Source organism: Lissotriton helveticus, chromosome 8, assembly GCF_964261635.1.
Source record: "Lissotriton helveticus chromosome 8, aLisHel1.1, whole genome shotgun sequence".
Taxonomy (NCBI): domain Eukaryota; kingdom Metazoa; phylum Chordata; class Amphibia; order Caudata; family Salamandridae; genus Lissotriton; species Lissotriton helveticus.
Genome location: NC_136069.1, coordinates 310337582 through 310354480, shown reverse-complemented (window position 1 = coordinate 310354480; position 16899 = coordinate 310337582). Strand labels below are relative to the sequence as shown.

The 16899-nt window shown below is 50.1% G+C and overlaps 1 protein-coding gene across 1 annotated transcript in view; it reads left to right on the top strand.

The window, feature by feature from the left end:
• The window catches only part of XPO4 (exportin 4), a 471754-nt gene that overhangs the window by 329985 nt on the left and 124870 nt on the right, over positions 1-16899 (top strand). The gene's annotated exons all lie outside the window — the stretch shown is intronic.

Here is a 16899-nt window from a genome sequence, read left to right as displayed (position 1 = left end):
GGTCTATGGTGTGCAAGCTTCACACCTGTCAAGTGCATTTTAATTTTTGTGTGGTCTCCATAACTGCGAGTACCTACCAGAATTTGCACTTTTTTTACAATATTTTTAATTTTTCACTTTCACGTCCCCTGGTAGGGTGGGCCTTAGCGCGTCCACACCGCCGGGGTATATCACACCTTAGGTCCTGACGAATGCCAGGTTAATTGGCACCGACATTGGCAGAAACATGTTGACCGTAAAGCTAGAGGAAACTAGCCATCTAATTTATCTGGCTTAGTTCTCCCACACATATTTTAATATCTTATTGATCAGATAATAAATAATTTTTGATACATTTAAGGCATTTTTAATTCGACCACGTACACTTTGTCTAGTTATTCACACAACCACTTAGTCACTCACAACTTCACATTACCCGCTCCGCAGTAATTCTGGCGTTGCAGCACACTGGGGTGGCATTCGGCCACTCCCAGTGGGGCCCGATGATGAAGCATGTCATCGACCAGGTCGGTGAGTGAGGGCTTTCTATAAACACCAAGAAGGTGTCTCTATCTCCTTTTCTCTGTGCTCTGAAACCCGTCCTTCTGACGAATCTGAACACTCTTTAGTTGTTACTATTTGTTCTTAGAACAAACCCAAAGTTCTTACCTAAAGTAATTTCAGCATTCCACATCAATCAACCAGTGGAACTACCAGTTTTCTTTCCAAAGCCACAGACGGTAGCAGAGAGGGCCCTACATACACTAGATGTCAAAAGGGCAATATTATATTACATAGAAAGAACTCCAACTTTCAGAAAAACCAAACAACTATTTGTAGCGTTTTCCCCAACACATAAAGGCAACCCTATCTCTAAAACAGGCATTGCCAGGTGGATTGTAAAATGTATACAAATATGTTACATAAAAGCAAAGAGAACATTAACTGTTCCCCCTAGAGCTCATTCTACACGCAAACTAGGGGCATCTATGGCATTCTTAGGGAACATTCCCCTAGATGACATATGCAAAGCAGCAACTTGGTCTACACCGCATACCTACACAAAACACTACTGTGTTGACGTGCAGGCAACACAACAAGCAAGAGTGGGCCAGGCTGTATTAAAAGCTTTATTTCAAACTGTTGCAACAGACACTGGTAACCACAGCTAGGGAGGTAACTGCTGTGTAATCTATTCATAAATGTACCATCTGCAGCCCATATGCCTCGAACGGAATATGCCTCTTACCAGTATGCATCTGTTCTTGGCATAGAGGGCTGCAGGGTGGTACATGCCCTCCCTGCCTCCCCGGAAACCTGTGTCTGTTCCAACATTATCTTATTTAGATACACTTACATGGGCATCTCTTTCTGTATTCTATCATACTACTCCATCTAACCCTACTATGGCAAAATAATCTAAGGATGGAGCCGATGCCCATGCGCACTATCACCCAAGGCAGGAGTCACCAGCCTCGTGACTACAAAAGACTTCTCCAAGAGAAAAACAAGTCCAATCATCCGAGCCCAACACCAGATGGCGATCTATTCTTAAATGTACCCCTCTGCAGCCCTCTATGCCAAGAACAGATGCATACTGGTAAGTAGCATATTCCTTTCCATAAATTTGGCCAGGAGAGGGAGTTTGTAGACAGGTCTGTAGTTGTTCAAAACCTTGGTGTCCAAGCCGGTTTTTTCTGTAAAGGAGTGACTTGGCCAACTTTGAGGCAATCCGGAATGACTCCAGAGCTCAGGGAGCTGTTTATGATCCTGGTCCAGAGCGGTGCTAGGGAGAATTTTAGCTTCTTGGCCAATTAGGCAGGAATAGGGTCCAAGGTATGTGTGAAGGGTTAAGAGGAGGAGATCAATTTGACTATCTCTATTTCCGATACGAGGTTGAATGATTTCCACTGATTGGGGCGTGATTGGTGGTGTTGCCCTTTGCTCTTTGGGCTCCTGCGGTTGGTGACCAAGGAGAGCTCAATCTTAGTGATTTTGTTGTTGAAGAAGTTGGCAAAGTTCTCGCACAGGACATTAGAGGCCTGTGTTGAGGGTACGGGGGGCTTGGAAGTTTGTTGCCTGATGAGGGTAACAAGCTCTTTGGGATGATGGCCGATGTAGGATACAGGCCATTTCACTCCAATGTTGGCCTTGTCACCATTTGTAGTCAAACGTTTTATCTGTGGACTGTCATATTTTCGGAAGTCAAAAGCCCTCCGCCAGACAAGTTGTGGAGTTGTGGCTCAATAGAGTTCTACAAGGTTGGATATGTCCTTTTTGCAGCCGTACTCTAACTTTGGTCTTAGCTGAAACTATTCTGTATGTTAATCGTAAATGTAAAAGCTCCACAACTTTGGGTATGCTTCAGTGCCTTTTCCTTATCTTTCACTTTCAGATTTTAACATTTTACTCCAGGTTGTAAATCAACTGGTGGGGGGATAAGACTTTAACCCCTTCCATGCGTCGGACGGACGGCGGCCGTCCGACGTCACGGTGGGCGTGTGCGGAGGACGGCCGGGGGCCGTCCGAACCACGCCCACGCCGTAAATCACCCCATTCCGCCGCGGTCAAGGAGTTAAAGCTGTGGCCAGCTACAACTCCCAAAGGTTGTTTACCTCTTTTTCACTGTCTTACTGGTGCCTCGTATTTGAAAGCAAATAACTTAGTGTAAAACAAAGTGAGAAATGATTGTCACCATGGTTGTGTTTTCATCGGTTAGAGTTGGGGCCTTGTACCAGTCCTCCAGAGGAGTACATTTCAAGTTCAGTTACTTTTTTCCCTCTTGCTCCCTAAGTCCCTAAAACTTCAAGGTAGCCTTTGTCAGCCATCCATGGATTCACGTAGTACTAAGGCTGTTCCCCAGTTTTGGTCAGGACCACAGCCAAAAGTTCAGTCACCAGTGGATTTACTTATTTCCTTCCAGGCAGATCTACCTATCTATATGCTTGTTATCGTCCGCACTTTCCCAGTTACAGAAAGTTAAGTTTCACATGCAGTCCCACAGTTTTCCTTGTGGGTCTGCCAGAAGGTAGCTGCCTTTGCCCTCAGAAAAGTTTTTCAGGTATAAAGATTCAGCACAATGTTTGTCCAGTCCATCACCAGGCAGAGAGAATTCTTCCAGCTAGTGCTCTTGTGGTCTCTTTCTGCCTCCGGAGATTCTACTGAAAATACGGCTGAGCAGTAAATTTTAAGGAGTACTGTAGCTGTGAATTGTGATTACCACTTAAAAACACCATATGAACGTTCCCACACTTTGCCTGAAAACTCTTTACCAAGTAGTCTCTTCCTACCTATCAAACAATATCCCTCTCCAAGGTCTTCCACTCCCACGATCTCCATTTACCTTCTCTATGCAAGTAGAAGTATTCTTCAGTGATTCTGCTGATGGCTTCTACAGTGCCTTGTGCCTTCTCCTTGTATATATTCACCAAAACTACCATGCCTTCCACTCAGCTCCCCCATTTTTACACGTTAGGGTCTTGAGCTCATGAGCTACTGTAGCTCTCCAGCTACCTCTGAGTAGCTCACCTGTGTGCAGCCCAGCTTATTAAATTGGCAAGCTTTTGCTTGGTTAGATTATTATACATATAAAAAATTGAAATTATACTGCATTAATAATAGTTCGAGGCATGTGGGCTGCTAAATTCATGTCTAGTGCATAGATCGCCACCTAGTGTTGGGTCCGGATGATTGCACATTGTTGTCCTGGAAGAGTCTTCGAAGTATCACGAGATAGGTGGCTCCTCCCCTGGACTACAGTGCGCATGGGCATCGACTCCATCCCCAGATTGTTTTTTTCCGCCATTGGGTTCGGATGTGGTTCTCGACGTCTCCGTGTCGGAACCGATAAACTTTGTTCTTAAGGCCAAAAGGCCTTCGTTACCAGCGTCGGTATTGTTTGCGCACGGTCTCGAGCGTCGTCCGACTCTCGGAGCCGGAAATCAACGGAGTCAAGTTACTCTTCAGACATCGAGGCCCTCTCGTCGCAGCAAGACCCGACAACCTTACCATGGAGCGGAGCCCATTTAAATACTGCCCCATCTGTGGATCCAAGTATCCACACATCGATGTGCATCCGGTCTGTAACAAATGCCTGTCACCGGACCACAACGAAGACAACTGTATGGCCTGCTCTCAATTCAGGTCAAAGAAGACGCTCAAGCATCGGCGCGCGGCGCGCCTCGAGGCCCAGCGAGCGGCACCGGCACCCGACGACATATTAGACGACCCCGCGGTGGAAGGCAGTAGCCATCATCTCGAAATTTCGCCTCCGACGACGGAGGTCCAGTCCGATGCCGAAGAACACGTCGAAGGGCACGGCCAGGACACTGAATACGTCGAGGAGGTAGGGGACGACGAAGAAGTTTATGGGGCCGCGGAAGATAGCTCGGAGGAAGAGCTATGCCCCGAAGTCTATATGATTCAGGCTCAGGTCACGGGATCGCCACTCGGCCTTACCCACGACCCCGCACCGCTATCCCCGGCCCCGCCTTCTCGCCCGGCCACGGACACTCAAGCGGAGCCGGCATTAACCGTATCGAAACCGAAACCTTCGGTCTCTACGGCACCTAAGATGGCCGACGTCCAGCCGAAATCGAAACCGAAACACACGGATTCGACAAAAGACAAAATGGCCGACGTCCAGGCAAAATCGAAAACGAAACTACCGGACGCGACAACACCAAAAACGGCCGACGTCCGGCAAACGATATCGAAACCGGCTCCTTCATCGGCTCCGTCCACCTCCGGCCCACAGAAGTCGAAGAAGGCTGTCGAGTCGGCAGCGCCACACAAGGTGCACAAGGACTCGTCCTCCAAGAAGGCCGTCCGTCAAGAGTTGGCCTCTGTTGCTCCGGCACGGTCGTCGAAGTCGGTTCCCACGTCTTCAGACGCTCCTACGGCGCAGCCAACTAAACGCCCAGTCGAACAAAAGTCGACTACAAGCCACGACCCGAAGGCCGCAGGCACTACGCATCGGCACAAATATGTAGAATCTGCAGCATCGGCGTCGGCGCCAAAGTCTACAAAGGACCCGCGCCACAATGCGGCTGAAGATTCGTCGACGCAAATACCGTCGACACCGAGGGACTCCGACGCCACCGGACACCGGCCGTCGGCTACCACACCCTCCGCCTCCTTCACCGCGCAGGTCACCGACTCCCTGAAACGGATTCGGGAAAAAGCTTTGTCGACGACGGCTCCCACGCCGTCGGCTCCAAAGGAGGTGGACGCTCCTCAGAAGTCATCAGCCAAGCTTCTTTACACTCTTCCACCAAAGGTGCCACCAAAGGCGTTTGCACCTAGATCGGTGCCACAGACTTCGGCTCCTTCGGCGCTTTAAGCCTCAGATGACCAATCAGAGCATTACATCGATGCCCACACGGGGAAACTGACCATTTACAAAAGGAAGATCACTTCCCAACCACTGGAATCATATGTTATTCCACTGAAGAAAAAGAGGACAGCACTGGACAGTCCTGCCCTTATTGAGCCCGTTCTACCACCACCAAGAAGGAGTCCATCACCTTCCCCAAACCAATCAGGGGGAGAGGATGATGAGGAAGACGACCAATACAATTTCCCAGTGGACAATGACCCTGATGTTCAGCAGGACACATATGACGACACTGGGGACCAAGGTGGACAGCAGGTGGTACAAGATCCACAAGGTTTTGGGGCACGTACATCTCCAACTGAGGATTCTGCAGCATTTAATGCTTTAATCGAACGGGCAGCAGCAAATCATGATGTAGACATGCATGCTGACCCGGTGGGGGAAGACTTTTTGTTTAACACTTTCTCTGTCTCAGAAAGAACTGTTAAAATACTTCCTATGCTCAAAGGTGTCCTTAGACATGCCCCAGAGATCTTTAAGGAACCTTCCAGGGCAAGAGTGGTGAACCCACGTATCGAGAAAAAATACAGGCCAGCACCTGGGGATCCTGCATATATTCGAGGACAGTTGCCTCTGGACTCGTTGGTGGTCGCCAATGCCCGCAAGAGGGCAAACTCCCAAACTACGGGTGAAGCTCCTCCCCCTGACAAGGAGTCGAAAGTGCTTGAGGCATCCGGCAAGAGGGTGGCTGCGCAGGCTGCCAATGTATGGCGTATAGCAAACACACAGGCAATATTGGCGCGTTACGATAGGGCGCATTACGACACCTTAGAACAGCTCCTTCAACATCTACCTGATGAGTATAAAGAAGCAGCCGAAATGCTCATACAAGAGGGGAAGCTTATATCAAACGCTGCAATAAAGTGTGCGCTTGATGTGGCAGACACGGCGGCTAGGGGGATTAACACTAGCGTCATGCTAAGACGACAAGCTTGGCTTCGTATATCTGGATTTAAGCCTGACATCCAAACTACAATCCTCAACCAGCCCGTCAATCCTGACAGACTGTTTGGCCCAGATGTAGACACCACACTTGAAAAGATTAAAAAGGACAACGAGACTGCTAAGTCCATGGGGGCACTTCAGTCCCAACAATTCAGAGGAAACACTTTTCGTCGCTCAGGAGCGCGTGGTGTTACCAGAGGACACTTGGGTCAACAATCACAATTTACAAAGGGTGGTGCACAATCCTCCTACCCCAAGCAAGGTAGAGGGGGGTTCGAGGCATGTGGGCTGCTAAATTCATATCTTAGCATTAGATCGCCGCCTAGTGTTGGGTCCGGATGATCGCACATTGTTGTCCTGGAAGAGTCTTCGAAGTATCCTGAGATAGGTGGCTCCTCCCCTGGACTACAGTGCGCATGGGCATCGGCTCCATCCCCAGATTGTTTTTTTCCGCCATTGGGTTCGGATGTGGTCTCGACGTCTTTCTGTCGAAACCGAAAAAAACTAACTTTTAGCGGCCAAAAGGCCTCGCTTTTTTTGCGTCGGTATTGTCTGCGCACGGTCTCGAGTCTTCCGTCTCTTGGAGCCGGAATAAGCGGAGTTTTCTTTCGCTCTTCGGACTTTGAGACCTTCTCATCGCGACACGACTGCAAAACTTTTCTGAACATGGAGCGGAGCCCGTTTAAGTACTGCCCGCTCTGTGGGTCCAAGTACCCACACATCGATCTACACCCAGTCTGTAACAAATGCCTTTCGCCTGACCACGACGACGGCAAGTGCAAAGCCTGTGCACAGTTCCGGTCTAAGAAGACTCTCAAGCTTCGGCGCGCGGTGCGCATGGAAGCTAGACAAGCGGCCCCGGATCCGGATAACATCTTCGGCGACCAAGATGAAGAGGACCAGGGTCATCATCTTCAAATCTCCCCACCCGAGACGGAGGTCGAGGCGGATCCGGTAGACGACGACGGAGTCGTGGGTCAAGGCCTTGAATACGTCGACGAGGTAGGAGACGACGAAGAGATTTATGGGGCTGCGGCGGATAGCTCAGGGGACGAGCTCTGCCCCGAAGGTTTCGAGGATACCGACCGGGTCACGGGATCGCCTGTAGGCCTTACCCAAGACCCAATGCCGCAAGCCACAGCCCCGCCTTCTGGCCCGGCCACGGACTTACTTGCTGAGCAGACTGTATCGAAACCGAAACCGAAAGCATCTGGATCGACTACATCTAAGATGGCCGACCCGAAAACGAAACCGAAACTTAAGGACTCGAGTGTCCCTCAGATGGCTGCCGTGCCGGCGAAAACGACTGTACCCGCTACTCCATCGACTCCGTCGACCTCCGGTCCGCCGAAGTCGAAGAAGTCCGTCGATTCCGCTGCTGCACAATCAAAATCGACGCCAGAGGAGGGGTCCTCTAAGAAAGATGGTCGGCACGGGTCAACAGCGGCGCCGCCGTCCAAGCACGCCAAAGCCGGCTCCACGGAGGCTACGCAGGCGCACGGATCGAAGACTGCCACGTCTGCGCACCGGTCCCAGGACTCGGGGTCGGTGACAGCGGGATCCGCGTCGAAAGCGCACAAGGCCCACAAAGACGTCGGATCCGAGGGAAAGGTCAAACCATCCTCGTCGGCGCCTACACCCAGTGAGACGTCCCTCATCGCCGACTCACTACAGAGAATCAGGGAGAAGGCCTCTGCTCCGTCGGCTCCGATATCATCGCCGCAGGCGCAAAAGGACAATCCAGCAAAGCCTTCTGGCAAACTTCTCTTTATTTTGCCGCCAAAGGAGGCGCCGAACGCCTTTTCCACCAAATCGGCACCGAAGAAGACGGTTTCTTCAACGGCTGGCCCACTTCCACGTCGGGTACTCGAATCAGAGGATGATTCAGAGCATTTCATCGACGCTGACACAGGCAAATTGACCCTCTATAAGAGAAAAATCACTTCAGAGTCAGTGGACTCATATGTCATCCCACTGAAAAAGAAAAGGGTGCCCCTTGACGCTTCAGGCCTCATGGAACCAATCCAGCCTCCTCCGAGACGGAGCCCTACTCCCTCACCAGAACACTCTGCGGGTGGGGGGTATGATGAGGACGAGCAATACAATTTCCCTATCAATGAACCAGATGCACAACCGGATTCATATGATGACACTGGTGACCAGGGCACCCAAAGTGTGGGGCAGGACCCGCAGCTTTTTAATGCACGTGCATCCCCAACTGAGGATTCAGCAGGTTTTCATGCGCTAATTGAGAGGGCAGCAGCCAATCATGATGTGGACATGCATGCTGACCCGATAGAGGAAGACTTCCTTTTCGACACATTTTCAGTCTCTGAAAGGACAGTAAAGACGCTGCCTATGCTTAAAGGAGTCCTCAAGCATGCTGGGGATATATTTAAGGAGCCTACCAGAGCACAAGTGGTCAATCCACGCATTGAAAAGAAGTACAGACCTGCACCTGCAGACCCCGCATACATTCGGGGACAGTTGCCACTGGACTCTCTTGTGGTCGCCAATGCCAGGAAACGTGCCAACTCCCAGACGACGGGTGAAGCTCCTCCCCCGGATAAGGAGTCCAAAGTGCTAGAGGCAGGGGGCAAAAGAGTAGCTGCACAGGCCGCAAACTTTTGGCGCATTGCCAATACACAAGCACTCTTAGCACGTTACGATAGGGCGCATTACGACACCCTAGAACAGGTTATACAACACCTGCCTCCAAAGTTCCAAGAAGGCACCAAACTGCTTATTGAGGAAGGGAAGCTAATCTCAAACGCAGCCATCAAGTGTGCACTTGACGCCGCAGACACAGCTGCTAGAGCTATCAACACTAGCGTTATGCTGAGACGACAGGCGTGGCTACGCATCTCGGGGTTTAAACCAGATATTCAGACAACCATTCTTAATCAGCCAGTCAATCCTGATAGTCTGTTTGGTCCAGATGTTGACACCACCCTAGAAAAAATAAAAAAAGACACAGAAACTGCTAAGTCCATGGGGGCCCTACAGTCACAACAGTTTCGTGGCAGCAATTTTCGTCGCTCAGGTGTACGTGGAGTCACCAGAGGACAAATGGGTCAACAATCTCAGTTCTCAAAAGGTGGAGCACAATCCTCGTTCACAAAACAGAACAAGGGAGGTTACAGGAATAACAGCAACAGAGGTCGCGGCAGAGGAAACAGCTCCCGCTCCTCTACCCCAAGCAAACAGTGACTCTCTGTCGCTGCCCCCCGACCACTTAACACCTGTCGGGGGGAGACTGCAGCAATTCCTGCCCGTCTGGAGAAACATCACCACAGACAGGTGGGTGCGACAACTAGTCCAGTATGGTTATTGCCTAGAGTTGAAATCCACTCCACCCAACATCCCGCCAAGGCAAAGGCCTATGTCCGCAGAGCACTTGCTCTTATTGCAGCAGGAAGTAGTGGTGATGCTGCAAAAAGGCGCAATTGAGCTCGTGCCGGTGGGAGAGGAAGGCACAGGGGTGTATTCCCTGTACTTCCTTATTCCAAAGAAGGACGGATCTCTCAGACCCATTCTAGATCTACGTCCCCTCAACCTGTACATACTATCAGAACACTTCCATATGCTTACACTGCAACAAATTCTTCCCTTGTTGAACCAAGGGGACTTCTTAGCAACCTTAGATCTCAAGGATGCTTATTTCCACATTCCACTACACCCGTCCCACAGGAAATACCTCAGATTCACTATCCAAGGCAAGCATTATCAGTTCAAGGTCCTACCCTTCGGAGTGACCACAGCCCCAAGAGTGTTTACCAAGTGTCTGGCGACAGTAGCAGCGCACCTCAGGAGGCAGAACATTCATGTCTACCCCTACCTAGACGACTGGCTCGTTCAGGCCAAGTCGGAACGACAGTGCGCCGCGGACATGTCAACTACCATTCACCTCCTTCACGATCTGGGCTTCTCGTTGAACTACCCAAAGTCGCATCTTCAGCCGGCACATGTCCGGCAGTTTCTAGGTGCGACGATCAATACCCTGACGGCCATGGCTCAGCCAAACCAAGTCAGGATAGACAGCATGCAGTCTCTAATCCAAAGGTTCAGACCACAACACTCACTTCCAGCGAGAGTGTTCATGCAGTTGATTGGCATGATGGCCTCCTGCATCTTCATAGTCCCTCACGCACGGTTGCATATGCGTCCGCTCCAGGAATGCTTAGCAAATCAGTGGACACAGGCTCAGGGACAATTGACAGACCTAGTGTTGGTTACCAGTCGGGCATACGACTCTCTGCATTGGTGGACTCCACACAACCTTTGCAAGGGCCGACTGTTCCAGGAGCCAGTGCCACAAATTATCCTGACAACGGACGCATCTCTCCAGGGATGGGGAGCTCATCTGCTCACTTACACAGTGCAGGGACTATGGACGACGCAGCAACAGAAGATGCACATCAACTATCTGGAACTGATGGCAATCTTCATGGCGCTCAAGTCCTTCATTGTACATCTGTGCAACAAGGTAGTGTTAGTCCGGACGGACAACATGACCGCGATGTACTACATTCAAAAACAGGGGGGCACCCACTCGCCACAGCTGTCTCATCTGGCTCAGGGCATGTGGAAGTGGGCCATTCAGAGGAACATTTTCCTCATGGCGGAACACCTCCCGGGCAAGGACAATCGGATGGCGGATCTGCTCAGCAGATACAGCCATCAAATGCACGAGTGGGAGTTACACCCATCTGTACTCCACCCGTACTTTCAGCAGTGGGGTCATCCGGAGATAGACCTGTTTGCCACAAAAGAAAACGCAAAATGCCAACACTTTGCCGCCAGGTTCCCTCACCCACAGTCGCAGGGCAATGCGATATGGATGAACTGGTCAGGCAAATTTGCGTACGCTTTTCCACCAGCCCCTCTGATACCGCTGGTCGCGAGAAAGCTAAGGCAGCACGCGATGACTCTCATCCTAGTTGCTCCAACGTGGGCGCGCCAAGCATGGTACACCACGTTCCTCGAACTCTCAGTGGTGCCGCATCAAAGACTACGCCTCACGCCCAGTCTTTTGACGCAGAACCATGGAGAAATTCAGCATCCAAATCCGCACCAGCTCAACCTGGCAATCTGGCTCCTGAAGTCCTAGAGTTTGGCTACCTTAACCTACCTCCGGAATGCATGGACATCATCAAGGAGGCGAGGAAGCCAACTACCAGAGCATGCTATGCTGCGAAATGGAAGCGTTTTGTCATTTACTGTACAGCCAATGACATCAACCCGCTAGATGCATCTATCCCTAACATCATTTGCTATCTGTTGCATCTTTACAAGTGCAATCTAGCGTACACTTCCATTCGGATACATCTATCCGCCATAGCGGCTTATCTTCAGAACAGGCAGCATCTCTCTGTCTTCAGAGTGCCTGCCATTAAGGCTTTCCTTGAAGGTCTGAAGCGAGTCATTCCCCCAAGAACACCACCAGCTCCGGTGTGGAACCTCAATGTGGTCCTCACCAGACTAATGGGACCACCTTTTGAGCCACTGCACTCGTGTGAACTCCAGTTCCTAACGTGGAAAGTAGCTTTCCTAATCGCTATCACGTCGCTACGGCGTGTTAGTGAGCTGCAAGCGCTCACAATCCAAGAGCCATTCATTCAGATTCATCCAAATAGGGTAGTGCTACGTACTAACCCCAAATTCCTTCCGAAGGTGGTGTCACAGTTTCATCTCAACCAAACTATTGACTTACCGGCATTCTTCCAAAACCCACAAACGGTGGCGGAAAGAATGCTCCATACGTTAGACGTACGGAGGGCGTTGATGTACTACATGGACAGGACACAACCCTTTAGAAAGACAAAACAACTTTTTGTTGCCTTCGCACCACAACACAAAGGCAACCCTATTTCCAAAGCAGGAATAGCCAGGTGGATTGTTAAGTGCATCCAAATATGTTATCAAAAGGCCAAGCGCACTTTAACGATACCCCCAAGGGCGCACTCCACACGCAAACTGGGGGCATCCATGGCTTTCCTAGGGAACATTCCTTTAGAGGATATTTGCAGAGCAGCCACGTGGGTTACACCACATACCTTTACAAAACACTACTGTGTTGACGTACATTCCAAGCAGCAAGCTGCTGTAGGACAGGCTGTTCTCAAGACACTCTTTCAGGTTTCTGCAGCTGGCACAGGCAACCGCCGCTAATGGAGGGACTGCTATGTATTCTATGCTAAGATATGAATTTAGCAGCCCACATGCCTCGAACTGAATATGCTACTTACCAGTATGCATCTGTTCTTGGCATGTAGGGCTGCTAACATTCATATCGCCCACCCTCCTCCCCGGTGCCTGTCGCAGCTGCAGATATACTATTGTATTCACTTATTAGCATGGACATCCTTTACACTTTTCACTCCATCTTCTGCCACAATGGCGAAAAACAATCTGGGGATGGAGCCGATGCCCATGCGCACTGTAGTCCAGGGGAGGAGCCACCTATCTCAGGATACTTCGAAGACTCTTCCAGGACAACAATGTGCGATCATCCGGACCCAACACTAGGCGGCGATCTAATGCTAAGATATGAATGTTAGCAGCCCTACATGCCAAGAACAGATGCATACTGGTAAGTAGCATATTCATTACAGAGGTAACAGTGCCAAGGGCAGGGGCAGAGGGAACAACAACTCCCGTTCCTCTGCCGCCAACAAACAGTGACTCTCTGTCACTGCCCCCCAACCATCCAACACCTGTCGGGGGGAGACTCCAGCAGTTCCTGCCAGTCTGGACATCCATCACCACAGACAGGTGGGTGAGAAAACTAATCCAATACGGTTATTGTTTGGAGTTAACATCCACTCCTCCCAACATTCCCCCAAGACACCGTCCTATGTCGGCAGAGCACTTGCACTTATTGCAGCAGGAGGTCTTGGTAATGCTGCAAAAAGGCGCAATAGAGCTCGTACCAATGGAGGAGGAAGGCACAGGGGTCTATTCCCTGTACTTCCTCATCCCAAAAAAGGACGGATCCCTCAGACCTATTCTGGATCTACGCCCCCTCAACATGTATATACTGTCAGAACACTTTCACATGCTGACACTGCAACAAATTCTTCCCCTGCTAAACCAAGGGGACTTCCTGGCAACCTTGGACCTCAAGGATGCTTACTTCCACATCCCACTCCACCCATCCCACAGAAAGTACCTCAGGTTCACCATTCAAAACAAACACTATCAGTTCAAAGTCCTACCCTTCGGGGTGACTACTGCCCCCAGAGTGTTTACAAAGTGTCTGGCGACAGTAGCGGCGCTCCTCAGACGGCTGAACATACATGTCTACCCCTACCTAGACGACTGGCTTGTTCAAGCGAAGTCGGAAATACAATGCGCCGCGGACATGTCCCACACTATTCAACTCCTTCACAGTCTGGGATTCTCGCTAAACTACCCAAAGTCGCACCTTCAACCAGCCCATGTGCGGCAGTATCTAGGCGCGACAATAAACACCCTGACTGCTGTGGCTCAGCCAAACCCAGCCAGGATCAACAGCATCCAGTCACTAATCCAACGGTTCAGACCGCAACACTCCCTACCAGCGAGAGTGTTCATGCAGTTGATAGGCATGATGGCCTCCTGCATTTTCATAGTCCCGCACGCGAGGTTGCACATGCGTCCTCTCCAAGAATGCTTGGCAAATCAGTGGACACAGGCTCGGGGACAACTGACGGACCTAGTGTTGGTGACCGGTCGGGCATACAACTCTCTGCATTGGTGGAATCCACACAACCTTTGCAAGGGACGACCGTTCCAAGAGCCGGTGCCACAGATTATCCTGACGACGGACGCTTCTCTCCAAGGATGGGGAGCTCATGTGCTCCACTACACTGTGCAGGGACTGTGGTCCACTCAACAACAGAAGTTGCACATCAACTACCTGGAATTGATGGCAATCTTCATGGCGCTAAAGTCCTTCAAGGTACATTTGTGCAACAAAGTCGTGTTGATCCGGACGGACAACATGACAGCCATGTACTACATCCAAAAGCAAGGAGGTACTCACTCACCACAGCTGTCTCATCTGGCTCAGAGCATGTGGAAGTGGGCCATTCAGAGGAACATTTTCCTCATGGCAGAACACCTCCCCGGCAAGGACAATCAGATGGCGGATCTGCTCAGCAGGTACAGCCATCAAATGCACGAGTGGGAGATTCATCCATCAGTGCTCCACCCGTACTTCCAGCAGTGGGGTCATCCACAGATAGACCTGTTTGCCACAAGGGAAAATGCAAAATGCCAAAGCTTTGCCGCCAGGTTCCCTCATCCGCAATCGCAGGGGAATGCGCTATGGATGAACTGGTCAGGCAAATTTGCGTATGCTTTTCCCCCAGCGCCTCTCATTCCGCTGGTGGCAAGAAAGCTAAAGCAACACTCGATGACTCTCATCCTAGTTGCTCCAACATGGGCACGCCAACCGTGGTACACCACGTTTCTAGAACTTTCCGTGGTACCGCATCAAAGGCTGCATCTCACACCCAGCCTCTTGACGCAGAGCCATGGCGACATTCAGCATCCAGATCCGCAACAGCTCAATCTGGCGATCTGGCTCCTGAGGTCTTAGAGTTTGGCTACCTCAACCTGCCTCCTGAATGCATGGACATCATCCGTGAGGCAAGGAAGCCCACGACCAGAGCTTGCTATGCTGCAAAATGGAAGCGGTTTGTCATTTACTGTACAGACAACAATATCAACCCGCTAGATGCATCCATTCCTAACATCATCTGCTATTTGTTACATCTTTACAAATGCAATCTGGCGTACGCTTCCATTCGGATACATTTATCCGCCATAGCGGCTTACCTCCAGAATCGGCAGCACCTCTCTGTTTTCAGAGTGCCTGCCATTAAAGCCTTCCTAGAGGGACTGAAACGAGTCATTCCTCCTAGAACTCCACCAGCTCCTGTGTGGAACCTCAATGTGGTCCTCACTAGGCTGATGGGCCCTCCTTTCGAGCCACTGCACTCATGCGAACTTCAATTTCTAACATGGAAAGTGGCTTTTCTCATTGCTATCACGTCGCTCAGGCGTGTTAGTGAGCTGCAAGCGCTCACAATCCAAGAGCCATTCATCCAAATACACTCTAACAGGGTAGTGCTCCGCACTAACCCCAAATTCCTTCCAAAGGTGGTGTCACAGTTTCATATCAACCAAACTATTGACCTGCCTGCATTTTTCCAAAACCCGCAAACGGTAGCAGAAAGAATGCTTCATACATTAGACGTTAGGAGGGCGCTAAAGTACTACATTGACAGGACACAACCCTTTAGGAAGACACAACAACTTTTTGTTGCCTTCTCAGCACAACACAAAGGCAACCCCATTTTCAAAGCAGGAATAGCCAGATGGATTGTTAAATGCATTCAAATCTGTTATCAAAAGGCTAAACGCACTTTAACAATACCCCCAAGGGCGCACTCTACAGGCAAATTGGGGGCCTCCATGGCTTTCCTGGGGAACATTCCTTTAGAAGACATTTGTAGAGCAGCCACATGGTCTACACCACACACATTTACCAAGCATTATTGCGTAGATGTGCATTCCAAACAGCAAGCAGCTGTAGGACAGGCTGTTCTCAAGACACTTTTTCAAGCTTCTGCAGCTGGCACGGGCAACCGCCCTTAATGGAGGGACTGCTGTGTATTCTATGCACTAGATATGAATTTAGCAGCCCACATGCTTCGAACTGAATATGCTACTTACCAGTATGCATCTGTTCTTGGCATGTAGGGCTGCTAACATTCATATCGCCCGCCCTCCTCCCCGGTGCCCGTAGCGGCTGCAGACACTCTCTTGCATTCATCATTAGCATGGACATCCTGTACACTGTTTCACTCCATCTCTGCCACAATGGCTAAAAACAATCTGGGGATGGAGTCGATGCCCATGCGCACTGTAGTACAGGGGAGGAGCCACCTATCTCGTGATACTTCGAAGACTCTTCCAGGACAACAATGTGCAATCATCCGGACCCAACACTAGGCGGCGATCTATGCACTAGATATGAATGTTAGCAGCCCTACATGCCAAGAACAGATGCATACTGGTAAGTAGCATATTCATTAGTAGCTGTCAATGCGTTTACTTGAACATAAGTAGCTTTCAGTACAGAAAAGGTTTGAGACCTGGTTAGCCTGTGTATCTTATTGCCTCCAATGTCTTTTCCAACAGCTACACAAATGCCTACTACCAGCCTCCCATGTCAGCCTTAAATCAAGCTCTGTCCTCTAATACCTCCCATTTATTCTTTATCATCCTCACATATCTGACACATGGTCTCTCAGGATTCCCCATGGTGCCCACGATCCTGATGTCACCCTCATAACCCTCAGATACTCCTCTTAAACCCCAAATGGTTCTAAACATTTTGTGGGATCAAAAATTGAGTGCTTCAGGGGATAATTGTGTCTCAAAGGAAAACTGGTGAGGAGTTAAGCACGAGTCTTTCATACTATCAAGTATAAGTCATTGTACATATTTTTTTGTACTCATGTGAAAGCTGAGCCTAGCTCATCAAATTAACCGGTAGGCTGACAATGAAAATAGCAAAAGGCGAATCA